Below are 17,491 nucleotides of genomic sequence, written 5' to 3'. Positions count from 1 at the left end.
AAAAAATGCGGGTGAGATCGTGGATTTTCAGCCTTTGTGTGTGAGCTTGATCAAGTCCCTGTCCTGGGCCTCCGGTTCCCATCTGTAACAGGCTCGTCACAGGGGGGTGCTCAGAGACAGCACTGGACAGGTCTGCATTTTGGGCAGATTTTTGGTGAGAGTGGTTGCACCACTGTCTTCTCCTACTTTGAGAAGCTGTGCACGTACTAGGGAATGGAATTTACTGGGAAAATAGTGGTGAGTTACCGAAGTAATTTATTTAATGATTAGCCTGGTCAACTGTCCCCTCTGCAGCCAGATGACAAGGCCATTCCATGTGACGACAGTGCTTGAAGAGTGTGAAAGATGCTGGCTAGCTAGGCAGATAAAATGCTTAGACGAAATCAGCCTTGAATATAGAGGAGCATCAAGCTTCTTCCTAAACATAAATATCAACAGGTCATTTAATCTATACTATATAATTGAACAGGTGGAGAGAAAAACCCCTCTGGAATAATTATAAAATACTTTATCATAGGGAATCTCACATTTTTGCCTTTACTATCGGTGAGTATCCCAGGAAGAAGTGATCTGGTCCTAATAATGGCACAAGCTGGTTCATAAGCACTCGCTGCAAGACTCAATCTTCTGTAGTTTCCTGCAGGTATCAGAAACGGTGCAGAGCAGAAGCTCCCTGCTATTGCTCGTCTTCATCTGAAAAAAAGAGATCGCTCCTCACTTAGGCTGCTTGTCATCCTAGCACCTGGGTGTAGCTCTTGCTGCGCAAGAATGGAAGATGAAGTCCATTTCCCGGTAAGCAATGCTTCTAGCATTCATAGTGCAAAATACGGTTGGACCCAGTAATGGTACAGTGACAGCCTTTGGGCCATGTCTGTCTTATTTTTCCCTTGTGTAATTTGTGTGAACCCAGTTGAATCCTAGTAGCTATAAAGCTGGTGTATCAGGCACAGAAGCCGAAGCCTGCCCTGGAAGCCTGCTTAATATGCATTTCAGCACTGTGGAAGGCTTTGGTCTAATTAAGGCTGCATACAGGATAACATCAGGTATTAGAAGTGAGTTTTATTTATGTATTTACCTTAAAAAATAGCTGAGAGTTAAATATTAATCTTTACAACTTTAAAAAGCTCCACAGACTGATAGCACAACGCTACATATTGTTATACTGCTTTGGCGTTTAATCTTGCTTTCCACCAGATCAGCAATGCTGAGAAGTTACTATACTAGAGGCAACAGTGCCTTTATCTGACATACTGTTTTGAAGGCAAAGTGCACTTCTGAGGCTCAGCTGCTATGAAAGGATGAAGCTTTGTCGGAAAAAAATCCTTTGTATCCTACAAAATGGACTCATGCCAGAGTTTTATCATATAAAGGGAAAAGAAAGGCTACAGAGACACCTAGAATTAACTAGCTCCAGATAGCCTTATTTTTCAATGTTGGCTCTTTCTGGGTAAGAAAACATAACATATTTATGAAACCTTTTGGCTAATTAACTTTCATTTTTAATTGGTTTAATTTTTGACTGTCGGATGATGCTTGTTGCTGGGTTACCTGGTTTGAGGAAAAGTAATTTATGGGCCCAGTTATTAATGTATTGTTCTCTACTGTGAATATAATTAGTCTCAGTGCATTATATCTACTTCCTTGGCAACTGAAACTGACTTGGACATGACATAAAGTGAGTAAGAACCAATAATGCAGCTTCCACTGTCAACCTTCATATGTATTTTTTTGTGGTAATACAGATTCATAAGGAATATTGCAGGTACTTAGCAGGTGCTGGAATACTTGGCTCCAGCTAGTAATTTTTCCCCATTATTCATACTAATCTGAAAAACTTTTTTGTTTGCAAAAATAGCTGCTAAATACTTTTTTACTGTTTAATCAGCTCTTTTAGAGGTCCTGCTCTTGCAAGGTCAGCGGAAGCAAGCGTATACAATAATACAAATTTTTGCACATGTTTGTGTCAGTCAAAGTCCTAAGGACACAACAGAAGCCCAGTAAAGCCAGTTACAAGCTTTCCTTCAAATTCAGTGAACCCTTGGCTGGACTTCAACTTCATTAGCATTAGACATAGTAGACATTTGTAAATACTTACACTTGTTTGCTATCTGGGGAGGCAGAGCATTGCCAAAGGCACAGCAGGAACAAATGATCCATCTTCCTCAGCAGAAATGAAGACAAGCCACTTTAGGTAGAGCTCTCGATCCTGGCTTCTACCAAATCGGACTTTACTTGACAAGAATTGCATCAATAGCCCTCTGGCAAGCTTAGGCATTGCACAGACCCCTCTGGAGTTGTATGTAGTACTAGGGAACAGTGAATGCATTTTTTCTGCTCATAATGCATTTATCATCCAATTGCAAATAGAAGCAATATTATGTACCTGAACTCTCAGCGCTTCCTAGGCCATCGGGGAACACTCCAGTGGCTCCAGTGACTCCAGAGCTCGGTGGCTATTTAGGTCATCCAGGAAGTTTAGAAAATCTTTCCTGACAAATGCAAGTGTTAAAGTCACTGACTGACTTGAGTGCTAATTGCCATGTAAAGTCTTTTCTGACTACTACTAATCAATCTTTAGATGCCACTAGGGAAAGATAATATGGACTTTATGAGGCCTGGATGATAACATAAACAAAGCCATCAGAGCAAATGGCAGATCATGACAGCTAATGATTTCCTGGGAGGTAAAACAAATACCTCCTATGACAATGATCCACGTAATTAGCTGGTACTGGATTATAAGTACTTTGTGGCTGCAACTAAAAGCAGGAGGAAGCATTAGCACTAACGAAAATGGTATCAAGGAAGTATTCACTTGATTGGAAAAATAACATATTTTTATGAGAAATGTTACAGACTTACCTTTAGGGCATGTTTTAAATATTTCTCCCAGGTAAAGTGAAAGCTAGGAAAATCTCACCATTGTGCCAGTTTCTAGAGGGACAAGTGTGATCAGAGAACTGCTGCTGTAATGTAGTTTAAGGGATCTGTCTGCCTTTGAGGCAGGCTGGGGCCTCACTCTTATCAGGTGTAAGATAATTTTTCACCAATCTTAACACAGTCAACTTCAACAATGTGATGGGTACAGAACATCAATGTAATGAATACAGGTGAACAACCAACAATGCATTGCTAGATCTCTGTGTAAGATGCAATGAGCAAAATTCCTTTCTCTAAATTTCCCACTCTTTTTCGAAGCCAAATTAAGAGTCTCAGTGCTTGCGGTCTCAGGATGAAACGAGGCTACAGAAGGACCTCATTCTCAGAGAAAAGCCACATTCAGTGGAGCAACATGTGTTACCAAAAGGGGAAAGCACATTAAACCATTTTCTCATTATTGATCTTAAATAAGGGACTGAAAATCTAAACCCTGCATTGCCTGAGTTCAGGGAATTTCTCTGGGCAGAGCCCTGGAAGCTGTGTTTCAGAGACTTAGAATGGAATTTGTGTATGAACAACCACAGCCTTCATTTGTGCCTGTTTTAACTTCTTTCCATGTTCATTTTGCTGTCTCATGTTCTGGCTAAAAGAATCCATGGCAGACTCATCTTGTAACTGCTGCTAATTTGCACTTGCTGCTGGCATGGCTGTGGGTGCAAACCAGACAGTTAAGTGCTGGCAAGAAGCAGTGAGTTAATCATGGCCTTGAAAGCATGGTCCTCTACTTGTGCTCCAGGGAATGAACTCAACTGAATGGCAAAGCCCAGCCAGGGAACTCAGCTCTGGGTTTGTGCCAGGCAGCAACCATGAGTTTTGTTTTCAAATTTGGCTCTGCAGTAACTTCTTACATAAAATCCTAGAGCCTGGCTCAAATTCACCAGATGTTCTAATGGTCACTTGCTTTTTTAATTCTATTTTTTGACAGTTTAGATTCCATCTTCAAAGGAAGTGGAATAAAACTCACTACAGAAGTAAATTCTAAGCTCAGTATTTACTGCAATGATTTGTAGTGTTTGCAAGTGGCCTGCCATATCTGCAATGCCTCAGTTGCACGCAAAACTCTCCGTCAGAAATGGGAGATGTTTCTAAAGGCTTGCTCCACATCCTGCCCCTGCATCCCTTACCAAGCTTTTTCTCCACATCTCCAGCTTGGGCAAAGAGTCAACTTTCTAAAAAAAATGAAAAGATCACTTTTATAAAGTGGGATTGAAGAAATTACTATGCTGTGGTGAAGTACTTTCAGATCTGTCCCTGCTGAATAATGTTATTTCACTCCTCATAACTTTGGAGTTAATAGTGGATGTGTTAAGAGATACTGTATGTAACCAGCTGGCATTGGTACAAAGTTGGAGAAAAACTGTATGTGTTTTGCATGGATTTATTATTGTTATTATCATACAAACAGGTACTACCAAGGATGATGTTGGCTTTAGTCCTAATCCAGTATCCCACAGTACCAGGCTGTGAATGAGTATTTTTTAGTGATCCTACAGTGAAATCGCCAGTTGGTCACTTACAGAGAATCAGAAGCATCAACAAGCAAAGCACTGAATAAAATCAAGTCTTTGCAATGGTAAGGACAGCTTTCAGCATATGCGAACACAGAATTGTCTTCTACTCTTCTTGTTAGTAACCAAACACAAAACAATTAGCCTCCTTCCCTATTTACAGGCTCATTCTCCCTGGTGACTCAGCCTGGAAGAATAGTAGCTGCTCACTTCTTTAATGCCAGAAGTCCTTATCGTGCTGTAAATCATCCTGTCCTGTTTCAGCCTCAGCAGTGCTGAGAAACAGGACGTGTACCCAGCCTCAGCACCGCATGTCCTTAACCACATGCAACAAATCTAAGACCCCTGATTGCCAGTGAGGTCCCTTCCTGCCCTTGGTAAATAATAAATAATAATAAATGCGTGAAAAGAACACTAGACATTTCTCAACCTGGGAGGTATTCTAAGGAAATTCTTACTTGGGACTTGCACTACCTGGCAGTGACCTTTTTGATTTGTTCTAAGCATGCAGCTGGCAGAAACAAACCCATGCCGATACACTGCCTTTGCACAGCTATTGAGACCTTCACAACACACCAATGCAGGCCATCAAGTAAAGTGGAAATCCCTCCATGGCAACATCTATGGTTCTAATTTTATTACTTAAATTAATACCAGCCTTCTGATTGACAGGTCTGTAGCCTGCCTTCCTCCCTTCACAGATGTAGTTCATTCTGAATTAACAGGGCGAGCCTGTCTATATGTACTCAGTGATCTGCTTTCCCATGGAGGTTGCTCAGATTAGTGTCACTTGCTTATTTATTTTAGGATGTGGTTACTTCTTCAAAAAAGAGGAAGGATAATCTTAGGTAATTTTATATAGATTACTGAGGAGCTATCAATTGATAATATTTTGTATCTTCCTTTTTTTTTATTTTGTCTGAACTAATCATCCTTTGGCATGGGAGTGAGAATGGCTGTTTAAACAACGGTAGTTTATTTACAGCTACTTGGGGTTTCATTGTCATTTGTCTGCCATGGTAGAAACATTAACCCTAATTCAGCATTGTTGGAAGCAAACGATTTCCATGTAATTAACTTTGCAAGGCATATGTTACAAATAAGAATGCTAATTTAGTACCTGTTTCACAATCACGTCTTCCTCTGAGAGTTATAGGGAAACTTTTTTTGCAAAATTTGGGCCAAATACCGCAATAAAAAGTCCACTGTCCCTTCAGCTGTTGTTTCACAGTCATCTCTTTGCAGCATATTAGTTCCGGATATTTTCTTATATTGATCCTCATTAATGCTTTAGTTGTCTACTTCTAAAACATTCCAAATACCCAGACCTGAGTGATCGTGGCTGCTCTTGTTAGAAGATAGTGGCAGCCAGGGAATAGCCACAATGCAGGGCTGGGATACTGAGGAGTGAGATGGCTTCCCCGTGACCTGAAACCCTTCCATCACTGCTGCCTAGATTTCAAAAAGACAGTACACAATTTAGGCAGGGGTCTTTGATATGAGCATCTCTGAGTCAGGGTTTAAGGTTATCACAGTGCTACAGCTCCTAATGATCAACCTTTGAGCAGTAACTTGAGAATTTGTCCTTGAGATTATCTGTAATTTTTTTCTTGCATCTCCTTTAGAGCATCTGTGAAGGACAGGGGATTCCCAAAGAAACAGGGGATTGATTCCTTTTTGACAAAATATATCCTACTAAGAACTATCCTACTAAAAGCTCCAGATGCACTCCCCCGCTGATGAGTCTTTTAAGTTTCAGGCCTGGGTGACATCAGAAGGATGATAGTGTGGGTGCTCAGCAGCTCTGGGAGACATCTGCCATACATCAGACACCAATGAACTGAGAGGTTTGCAAACAACCGAGGAAAGCTGCTGAAGCATGCAAAGCTAGGGCAAGATTATTAGGCTTTGTCTTTTGATTGTAAATGCAGGAGGAATCCTGGCCTTGTGGGAGCCATTGATGATGCCGTTGTGGCCTGGGTTGCGTACAAAGTCCTGCCTTTTTGATTTAGGGTGTTTGTTTCCAAACCCCTTTCCCCACCATCCCTCATTTCTACCCTCCCTGGGGACGATTCAGTGGAATAAAGCCACATAACGCCCATCCAGCAAAAACACTTGAGGACAGACTTTAAACTGAGCAAGTGTTTCATTACATCCAGAAGAATTGTTTTTACAGAGGGATACCCTTATGCTTATTACAAATAATATGTCTTATTAATAAGTCATTTCAGCTAAAGAGGAACCTATAGAAACTGCCCTCACTGTCCAACAATCAAGTGAGACTGGCAGAAGGAAACAAGAACTTTGGAATTAGTGGAAATAACTAACTCCGCCTATTATTTGCTTTTGATTTTTTCCCCTTTTGCTTTCTTTGCTCCATCTTGTCTGTTTACTCCATTTCCTTTGTATTTTTCAGTCACACTGTTGTTGGGTTGTTTTTTTTCCCTTGGAACAAATAGCGCCAAGATTATTACATTGTTTGACCACTGTACTAGTCTCCAGCACCAGCCAACAGTGTGTTCCCAGGACTTAGGAAAGCAGAGATCTTTGCTCTTAACTTTCCTCCTGAACTACATCTGCTCTGTGTGTGTGCCCACATGTGTATGCTGACCTAATGATGCCTCTAACAGTCACTCAGTTAGAGCGGAGATGACCACATTGGTAATTGTCAAGATCGTGTGCAAATAGGTGCCTGTGCACACTTTATGCTACAGTTGTGGTCATGTGAAGTTTCCCAGACTGAGATGATCTTGGAAATGCAGCTCCTTCCCCTTTTCACTTTAAGGACAACCACCCTGGGAACTTTGAGAGGGCTGAAGAACTCACTGATCTCACTGAAACTGTCAGGGGAAGTAGATAGCAGCACAGAAACCAGCATGCTAAATGCAGGCCAGTATTTACCTTAGGTATCTGCATAGTCTTTTGATGTAAAAGGAGTATTGTATTCTCCTTAGTGCTTTGCTACAGAAGCATTTCTCCAGCAGTAAAACCGAAAAAGCAGGTTTAATCATTAGCTGCTTTGCCACCTCTGCGGCTTCAGCAGGCTGTGTGCAGACTTTGCAGATCATGGCAGTCCGGCACACCCAAAGGCTGCACAGACAGTCTTGAAAGGAAAAGCTGGAGGCAGCTGTCCCCCTCTGAAGGCTCTGTCTCTCCCAGATAAACAGCTGTACAAGGGTGAGTACAAGGAGCTGGTTGCAGTGCTGCTGCTCCTGTCAGCTTGCTGTGGGCAGGGGGGTGCCTGAGCACTTGTGCTATCCCGCTGGCCCAGAGGGACAGATCCATGCAGGGTTCCCTTGCTGAGTGGAGCAGATCTTATAGAAACATGAAACTGTGCTGCCTCCAAGGCTGGGGTTGCACTGGGACATGTCAGTCAGGGGACGTGGTGCTGAGCTCCAGGCTCTACCCCCAGCTGCGCTCTGCCCGGGCAGGGAGGATGGAGGGCCAAGTGCCTGGCTGGAGCCCAGCACAGCTCTGCCTGCAGCCTACCACGCTGCCCATGGCCCTGCCCTCCGGGCAGCCCTGAGGAGCCTTCTCTAGGCTGAGTGTGATGGAGGAGCAACTACTTCTTTACCCATGGATGGATTAGGTGGCATGCAAACTGCCAGAGAAGGATATCCATATGCAGGGGCCTGTGTTATCATCCTGACCAGCGCAAGCAGGCTGTGTGACACAGTTACAGCAGGTGAGAGAGAGACTAAGGAGGTCAGGAGGACACTACGGTATGTGGGGCTAGGATGAATCACCTCGATAAAGAGAAGACTCAGTCATGCTACATGCCCTGGTAGGAAGTGCTGGGCTGTGTAGCACTGCCAGACTGCCCCAGCTGCCCCAACTGCTAGATCAGGCCAGAGTCAATGCCAGGAAACCATTGCATATGACTATGGTGAATTATAATGACAGAGATCGAGCAGCTCCTCCTCCCTCCTGCAACACTTCCCACCAGCCTACGAGCTGCCCGCGTGCCACCATACCGAACATTTCAGGAGGGGCCACACACGTGCACACCCGATTCCTTGTCCACCCACACAGACTGTCCTAGAGGTTGCCTCCCACAGAGGACTGTGTCAGCCCAGCCTGTTAGGACTCCTCAGGGAAACATGAACACACGAGCACTACTGGCTGCCTTTCTATGTGCTTGCAGGCTGCAATCCAGTCTCCCTGAGTCTGAAATATCATGTCGGAAACTTCTTCCCACTTAGGATTAAACATAATCATTATTAACAAGCATAGAAGCCCTGAAGACCAGCTTGAAAAAGATCTACTAATTGATTTATAACAGTGTCTACCTATGTGTGTTTCGATAGTGTTTATAGTGATTTTATATCCCTGTATGCATGTGCCAGTGTGTTAACGACACTGGTGTGTTGTGATGCTGCTCATCAAATAAGCACATATTTTGCTTCTTTACATATTTGCTTTTTTACAAGGAGAGTATCTTCCTACAGGGAATTCTCCAAGAAACAGATAGGCTCTGCTTTATCTAATTAGCAAAGGCACAAAGTATGTCTATTATATGTGGCTAATAAAAACTGAACAAGCGTATTCCTAGAACTTTAGTTGGCACCGTTCATGATCCTAAGGTTATACACAGTTTAACTGCAGCTTTTTGCACAAGAGCTTGACATACAGCAGGAAAAAGACCTTTATCCCCACTGTTAACTAATGAGATAATATACATTGTTAATCACTAAGGGAGATGGAGCACGTATTTCACAAACAGATTACTTGGAAACTTGATGGACAAGTCCTTCCTGGGACAGCCATGGCAACTGCTGTATTTAATATCTGCTTTGTCATCTCAGCAGTGGCAGAAATGGATTCCCTCCATTGGCTCTGCAGTTACTGTGGCACATCATTTAATCCACGCATGCTGATGTGAACTTTTGTTTTCCCAAACATTAAGACTGAAACACCTGGCTAGATATAAAGCAGGTCAACACAAATAAAGCTTTCAAGAAGCAATGTTCACAGTCACTATTTCACTATGCAAATAGCCATTCATAATGAACTGTATAGCATTAGATTGTAAGATTTAGATGAAGTTTTTATGAAAACACGTCTGAAGCGAGGCTCCTCCATGCTTAATCACCTAAATGACATGCTTTCTAAAACTCCTGTTTGTTTCTGAGGGAACTGCTGGCTGCCCAGGACTGATTAAATCAAAATACCTCCTCTATGCCTGTGAATTTTAGCTTGGAGACAGCTTTGAACATCACATTTCTAGTATGCTGGTAAAAGCATTAGTATTAGCAGGATGGACCACTGGATTGTACTCTTCCTTCTGACATTATTCAGTTTGTGGCATTAAAGGACTCACTTAACTCATGCTTTAATGTACGAATAAGAAAAATCCTTGTCTTATAATGGGCAGAACTAACACTAGGGGGCAAGAGTTGCCTCATTAGCCTCATTAGCCATTGACCCAATCTCTGAGCTATTCACACTAGGCTTTCATTATAGTCAGCGACAAAAATGGGCACTCTAAGGGTGGGATTCATCTAATCAAGTACTTACTACTGTAGGAGGAGATAAACCACATTGCAGGCTCCACTGACAAAGCTGATTAGATCTCCACTGACTCTAAAGGGAGGTCCATGATCTGAAGATGTTTTGTGTGTCAGCTACCAATTCCCAGGCGTGAATCCCTCCCTTATTGTCCAGTTGAGGCTGTGGTTTCATGACCAGCATCAGCAACTATGTGCTGTTGCCAGTATATAGTCACGCACTTTTCCCTGCCCTCATCACATGGTCCTATGTGTCAGCTCTAGCAATCCTGCAGCCCTAGGTAAATAGGATTAACTTGCTGAACTGGCTGAAAACTAACACTGAAATAAAAGATTTGGTTTTGGTTGCACTGGCAGGCAGAGCTGATGCCCCTCATGGCATCACATGTCCTAATTGCTAGATCTGAGGCTTGGTTGGGGTGGGAATGTAATTTCTGAAGGGGGAATGTGACTGCCCATTTTGGCACCAGCTTTGGTTAGACCTGCTTAAGTTGACCACAAAACGGCCTCTGTGGAAAGCAGTTCTGAAAATGAATAGAATTAGTTACAGAACATAAAGTTAACATGTTTATGCTTACTGTCTTGGGATATGATTTGACAAATATCAAATACAGTTGATCCTTGAAAAGAAAAGAGGTGATGAGTCAGCACAGACCTTCATGTCTCCATCCTTATGTGAAGGCCATGTTTGGTGCCTGGGGAAAGGAGCATGTCCTGCAGGTCTCACAGTCAGGATTGCAGCACATTCCAAATCACAGCATCAGCCCTGGGGAGAGGCAATGTTAAATGATCAGGACTGAAAAAATGTTTCTTCTGCTCTGGGCAAAGATACTTCTCAAACACTTTTTTCCCAAAATGGTTATCTGCAGAAAATTTTTATAGCGGGTGCAAATTTGCTTTTAGTAGATGGCATTAATTATATGGTATCATTTGCTAGAATGACTTCTTTCTAAATATCTGTAGCTTAGAAGGGGCAGGTTTTGTCATGAGCTTGTCTAATGCCTGATGAACAGCTAACAGCACCTCCAGTCCTAAACACGATCTAACAAAAACACTTCAAGCAGCAAAATAAATGGTGTTTTTACACCATTTTTACACAGACATATCCATTTGTGTAGTAAAGGGAAATTCACCCATCTCAAGCTGATACAATTAATATCTAATATATAAATGGTAAAATGATGAGTGTGCTATTGCTCAGCCACCTGAAGGACTTGACATAAAGACTTCGTGTCATCAGGACAGATGGATGCAGCTCTTGCCTGATGTGTCTTGTGGCAGCAAGAGCAGCAGAGACCTGTGAGTAGATGAGCTGGTTGCAAACACCAGGTGTACCTGGCCTGCCTGCTGAGGATAAGCCTGAGGCTGCCCTCCAGATCAAACCTGTTGGTGCTGGGTCAAAGTGGGAGCCTGTAAACGTGTGTTGCACAGGGCCCCCATGCCTGAGCATGCCCTACTGGTCCTGTGCCACCAGGCTGTTTGCCGTGCTGCAGGCGGGTCTGTCTTGCAGAGCAGAAAGAATGGGATGTGCCATATCCCATGCTCATGGCTGTCCCAGGAACCACCCTGTAAGCTCTGTATATACACAGCCAGCACGATGGTTTTCATTCCAATTTGCCTGGGGATCTTCCTCTTCAGAGCCAATACTGTTCTCGTACTAAGTTCTTACATTGCCTAGTTCAGTCCCCGGGACTGATGAAATCAGATTTCTGCTGCACAGTGTGCCCTTGATGTGACTGAGCTCCCAGCAGACACGGACGTGTGCGAGCGTGGCCCCATTTCTCAGGGCAAAATGTGCCACCATAGGGCATTTCTTCTTTGGCAGCATTACACAGAGGTGTTCTGCGGCCTCACACAGTTCAAAGCTGCAATTGTTGAACTAGTTTTGAATTGACTTTTCAAATGCCAGAACATGCATGTTTATGATTTCCCTACACTATTAGTTGTTCTTGTAGGGACCTCTAGGGACTCGAAGGACCCAAGTGACCTTCTTCCAGCAAGAGACCTTTGGATATCCTGCACCAATAAAATCCAGCATCCTATAGCAACAGTGGGAATCCCTAATATACCAATTTTGAGGCCAGGAATCCCTAAATAACCAACTTTGAGGCCAGAAAATCTTGTATGCCTCCTGACAGGGCCTGATACTGAAGGTAGGTGGAGCAGGCACCCCAGCAATTAACATACATGTCTCTCAGCGTCTGTCCTCAGCAAATACCCATTGATGCATTGACACTCATTGCCACAGGTCCAAGAGAATTGGCTCAGCTTAGCGCTAGCGATCTCATGTTCTTTCTAAAGAGAATAAAAGGCAGAACTTTAGAATATGATTTATAAAAATGCTGTATAAAGGATAATCATTTCAGTAGCAATGAAAAATGTTACCAACCAATCAGCTGCAAAGACAGACTTCCAGAATTTCATTCTGTTAATTCCATATTTACAGGATTTTCCTATCTGTGTTGAGTCATTGTTACTATCTTTCCAGCAGAGCCACACTGTGTGCAAAAGCGAGTAACACCACATTTTTTTCTGACTTTTTTCCTTTAATGGTTAATATAGCGGTGATTTTTCTAGTAAGATCCACTTGAACATTGGCTGAATAAGGTATTAGCTTTAACTAATACCTTATTAGTATTAACTTCACAGCTGATTAGAGAAACTATTTTGCCTGCCTACTTGTGAATTTTAAGAAAATACTAGTTGTACCGTAAGCAGACAAAGTGGTAACCAAAGCAGCCAGGAAATGCTCTTAACTCCACCAAAGAAAAAAAACCTACCATGTTCATTAAAAATAGTTATAGATTGGCTTTGCAGTTAATTGTGCCAGAAGTTATGAAGCAGTTGCAGGCTGCCAATTGCCTTGTATCAAATGAATGGCTTGATAGTAAGAAAGCAAAATAACTAACCTAGAAAGGAAAGATCAAAACGGGACATAAGAAAGGCATATTTTTAAACCAGTTCTTTCTCTGTTAGGGAGAAAATATTTTGGCAGGGAAAGAAGTGGGGGGTTTTAATCTGCTTTGCAAAGTTCAGAAGTATAGCGGATGATATACTGACCCCCTCGACTTGTCTGGAGTTCTCTGACTGATTTCCAAAGAGCCCAGACTTCACAGACACAGTAACCAGGTAGAAGAAGAAACCTCTTTTATAGGGCAAGACATTCTTAATTTCCTATCTTAATGTAAGTTACAGCTATAGTCTTTCTTCACAGGTCACAAACGAAAGCATGTAAGCACATGCTTAACTCACCTCTGTTCAAAGAAGGCCTTTTAATTAACTGCAAACACATGTTTAAGTCTTTTCCTTGATAAAGCTGCTTTCCTGAATCAGGATATAACACTGAATTTGACATAGAGCTATGTGAACAGTAACACTTGCTTTCCACTTGTATTGTTTTTCATTATGAGGAACAAACTTGTTTATGCAGGTAACTGGGCAGTGAATGCTTCTGTTGGCTTTGGTGTTGCTGACTGCATCTAATTTGAAGAAACCTTGTAAAGACAGCTACCAGAGCGAGACATTGCCTGCAAGAAACACAGCCTAAAATGAACACTGACAGCCTTCAAGTGGAACAGACAGATGGAGTCATGTTTGCCAGAGTCCCACAAGCCTTTACTAAAAGCAGACAGGCCTGATGACTGCACAGAATGGGAACAAGTTAGGTGTTAAAAGGAGGCAGTGTGCTCTGTAGTATGTGACTGCATTAGCGGTTTATAGACAGGGTTTCACCTTTTCCAAGTGGAAAGGCACTGAGTGATGAAGAGCCCTCTGTGGCGGAGATCTCTCCACTTGAAAACTTGCGCAGAAATTCAAAGGAAAAAGCAGTGACTTTATTTACTCAGCAAACATGCTGAGTAATAGCAAATCTCCCAACCGAAGTCCTATTCTTCCCACAGTGCTCAGCTGACTTAAGAGCTCAGCAGCACCCAGGGCAAAACATTGTACCTCAGAACAGGCAACAGGCAGGAGCTTTCTGTTCAGCCTTTCCCTATCTTGTCACCCAGCTGTGGGGCAGCATGAAGCTGCATGCTGGAGATTCAGAGTTACTTCTCCACTCAGAACATGGAGCATTTACGGTAAGTAAACAGATTTGGAGCCGGGTCCTTCCAGACATGCCAACCGGAAGCAGAGCCGAGAAAGAATGGGGTGAGTCACGAACAATGCCTGGAAGCCTGAAAAAAACAACAACAAAAAGCCCGGAGTCCTCCCTACTTTGAAGACATAGCATTCTCCTCAAAAGCATAAGCAGGAACAAACTGTTCTCCTGTAGCACTCCATTTATGGCTTCATTAGGGTCTTTTATTAGTCACCTTCTAAGTTATTAACCTTAACATTGATAATATTGCCAGATGGACAGCCCTAAATTTAGGAACTAAATGCTGATAATACAACAGAAAAGCCTGGGAACAGCAGTGTAGAGCACACTGCTTTATGAGAAAGAGTGTGGGGAAGAGGTAGCGGCATGAACTCTTGTGTGGTCCCGCTGCTGGCCTGTGCCTGACATGTGCGGCAGTGGGACTGGGCTGGCACAGCGATTATTCATCAAAGTCCCTGTATTTGAAGCCAGTGAAGACAACGGTGGCTGCTGGGTCCCATAGGACAAAACTATATGCCCAGCCCTATTCATCAGGGAGCAGTAGAAGGCCTGAGGAACCATTATTCCTTCCCACCTGGGAAGAAAACATGCCTTCCCACTCTCCTGAGGTGTACGGTCCATGTCTTGTAGCTTTTGGCCCCAAGAGGAATTCAGTATTCAGCCTGGTTTAGTGGGCAAGGGCAGGATCAAGAACATGCCATCCCCTAAGGGGAAGATAGCAGCAAATTGACCAGTGGTATGGTATCCCTGAGTAGGTTAGGAGGTCTCGTGGTGAAGAAATGTTAAAAGGATCACAAATTGATCTAGACATTGTTTACATACCAAAAAAGAAGCCAAAAAAGCCGTAACTCCCCTCCTGTAAGTCAGTCACAGCTCTTGACACAGTTACATTCAATGCTGATTAAGTTTTATTCATAAGGATGGTACTGATACTGATATCCTGTTTATTTCATGCAGGAGGGGACTGAGTAATCAAGAAAACTGCGATGACATCAGGGGGTCGACTACCTAACACTCACATTCAGTAACGCCTGAAGTCCCGCCAATGAAACAGTAAACTTGTTCCCCCTTTCTTCCTACCTAAATTCCACTGGATTAACAACAACCCCTGTAAAATGGTAACCTGCCCCACCCGCAGGAATTAAAAAAAGATTTGAGCTGTACCAGTTTCTTTGACCTATATATCCTAAATTCGGGTAGTTCTTCCTTATGAACTAATGGCCCTGTGTGGGGGTAAGTAGGAGAGGACATGGGCATGTTCTCTTCCAGCATAATTGCTGGTCAGCTTCCTGATTATTTACAACATCTTATTGAATATTATGGCATATATGGGAAGCCAAGTAGACGAGGAGAATGTTATAGCACGGTAATTACTGACTCTCTTAAAGTACTCTTTACAGTGGTCATTAAAGCATTCCACAAGGGTTCCTACCGCTAAACTAAAAACACAGCAGACCTAGATTTTGCTATATGAACAATCTCACAGAACACAGGGTTCAGGGTCACAGGTCAGGACAGCAGTGCCTGTGGTGCCCAAGCTGTGACAGCAAAGAGCATAACACTGCATCTTAAGCAAAGAAGAGGGGATGACACGCACAGATTAGAGCAACGTGGTGGATATATGTTGATTTGCTGGGACTCTGCTGAGCTTAGGGGAAGCCTGTCCTGAACCCCTTGGTCTCGGGTATGCTTGGTGGTAACTCTTTCCTTGTCAAAGCATGAAGACCTTCTGTCATTTTACTAATGACTAAAACTGGCTGTCCAACTCCAGCTGTCAGGAACCTTTGTACAGACCCTGAATCATGATCCCTTTGGAATCTCCAAGTATAGCAACGGACTTTTGCATTCTTGCTAGACCCTCCTTTTCAGGGCACCAGTTTTCTTACTGGGTCTATATATTCATACACACAACTACAGCTCTATAGCTACAAATAGCTATGGCTATTTGTTTCCTATTTCTCCATTTTCTACTCATGAAATGCTCTTGGATGCTTTTTCTTGCTGCCATGTTTGTTGGCTCCCTGGAACACAGCAGCCAAAGTAAGAGGTCAGCTCTGCCTTTTTGCAATTTTTGCGACTTGCTTTTTTGTGATTACATTTTTGTGATTTTTCTGGATGTCTCAAAATACTTGCTTTCCCTTTCCTTTTTTAAACAAGTTTAATAGCATCTAGGGACTGACTTTTTAGCATTTACATACTTTCATTACAGCTTTTCAAAACTTCCTCAAGCAAAATTGCTTTCATCTTCTCTCCAGATTTTTTAGCTGCTCATCAGTTGTTATTATCTCATCGCTCACCCTAACTGCCTTCAGCGGCAAAACCAGGAGAAAAAATAACCAGAAATTTCCCTGCAAAAGGCCAAACCTCAAACAAAACCAGGAGTTAGCAAGGTGGTAGGACATGGCTGTCGGGCTGCACTGTGGCACCCGCGGGCCCGGGGATGTGGTAGCTGGGGATGGGTGCCGAGGCCCTGCAGCCTGCGGGCCGGGCGCTGGCTCCTTCCCCCTCCCCGAGCAAGCAGGAGCGAAGGGGCCTGGGGACCTGCACGGGCGTCGCGGCGCCCGTCCGGGGCAGTAACCCAGCGGGCACCTAACACCCTCCGGTAAAAGCCGGGGCTTCAGCACGGACAGAGGCAGGAGGGGCGGGCGGCCCGGGCCCGGGGACGAGGCGACAGCGGCCAAGTCCCCGCCGCGGCCCCTCCGCGACGCCCGGCGGTGCCGGCGCGGGCCTCCCCCCTGCCCGCAGCCCGGGCCCCGCTGCCCCCCGCGGCGGGCCCGCCGGTGCTGGCCAGCTCCCAGGGCCGCCCTGCTGCCGCGCCGGCCGGAGCGGGCACCTGGCTCGGCCTCGCGGCTCCCCCCAGCCCCTCACGACCGACGGCCGGTAACGCGCCCCGGGCCCTCAGCGGGCGGCCGGTGCTGACCCCAACGGGCCCCGCGTGACGTCACAAAGGCCCACGGCCGAACGCGTGACGTTACAATGCGCCCCCCGCAACCCGACCGACCCCGCACGACTCCCCCTCAGGCGGAGCGGGCCCAATTCCTGCCCGGCCCGCAAGGGGAGCCCCGCCCCCGCGCCGGCCCGGGGCCGTGTGAAGCGCACCTTTTGCACGAGTCCCGCTCGCCGCGGGGCGGGGCCTGCGGGGCGGCGGGCGGGGTAGGCGGGACGAACCCGACAGGTTCGACCAATCGAAGTCGTCGCTCCCGGTACGTCACGCGCGGCCCCGCCCCCCCTCTTCTGGCACTGTGGGGCGGGGCGGGGCGGCCGCGGCCAATGGGCGGTACCGGGGGGGTGGGGCCGCCTGTCGCGAGGGCGAGCGGGCCAATGGAAAGCGAGGCCGGGGGCGGGGGCGGGCGGGCGCCGCGGGGAGGGGGGGCGGTGGCCAATGGGGCGCGGGCGGGGGGGTGTGGCCGTGCCGGCTCGGGTTCCGTGTGGAAAGA

General features: G+C 45.0%; 2 long non-coding RNA genes across 4 annotated transcripts in view; one reads left to right on the top strand and one right to left on the bottom strand.

Annotated features, from left to right (window-relative positions):
• LOC114012540 (uncharacterized) overlaps positions 1–17,241 on the bottom strand; it is a 38,093-nt gene extending 20,852 nt beyond the window's left edge. For all 3 annotated transcript variants that reach the window (XR_008749238.1, XR_008749239.1, XR_008749237.1), the window contains exons 1-4: positions 17,154–17,241; positions 12,143–12,250; positions 10,611–10,721; positions 2,384–2,489 (exon numbers count right to left, since the gene is read on the bottom strand). This is a non-coding gene — a long non-coding RNA (uncharacterized LOC114012540). The remainder of the gene's footprint in view (positions 1–2,383; positions 2,490–10,610; positions 10,722–12,142; positions 12,251–17,153) is intronic.
• LOC129785322 (uncharacterized) lies at positions 13,245–16,218 on the top strand. Its single transcript, XR_008749240.1, has 2 exons — positions 13,245–14,034; positions 15,012–16,218. It is a non-coding gene; the product is annotated as an uncharacterized LOC129785322 (long non-coding RNA).
• Positions 17,242–17,491: the final 250 nt, after the last annotated feature.

Source organism: Falco peregrinus, chromosome 11 (assembly GCF_023634155.1).
Source record: "Falco peregrinus isolate bFalPer1 chromosome 11, bFalPer1.pri, whole genome shotgun sequence".
NCBI lineage: Eukaryota > Metazoa > Chordata > Aves > Falconiformes > Falconidae > Falco > Falco peregrinus.
The sequence above is the reverse complement of the archived record's forward strand: the minus strand, read 5'-3'. Positions and strand labels throughout refer to the sequence as shown.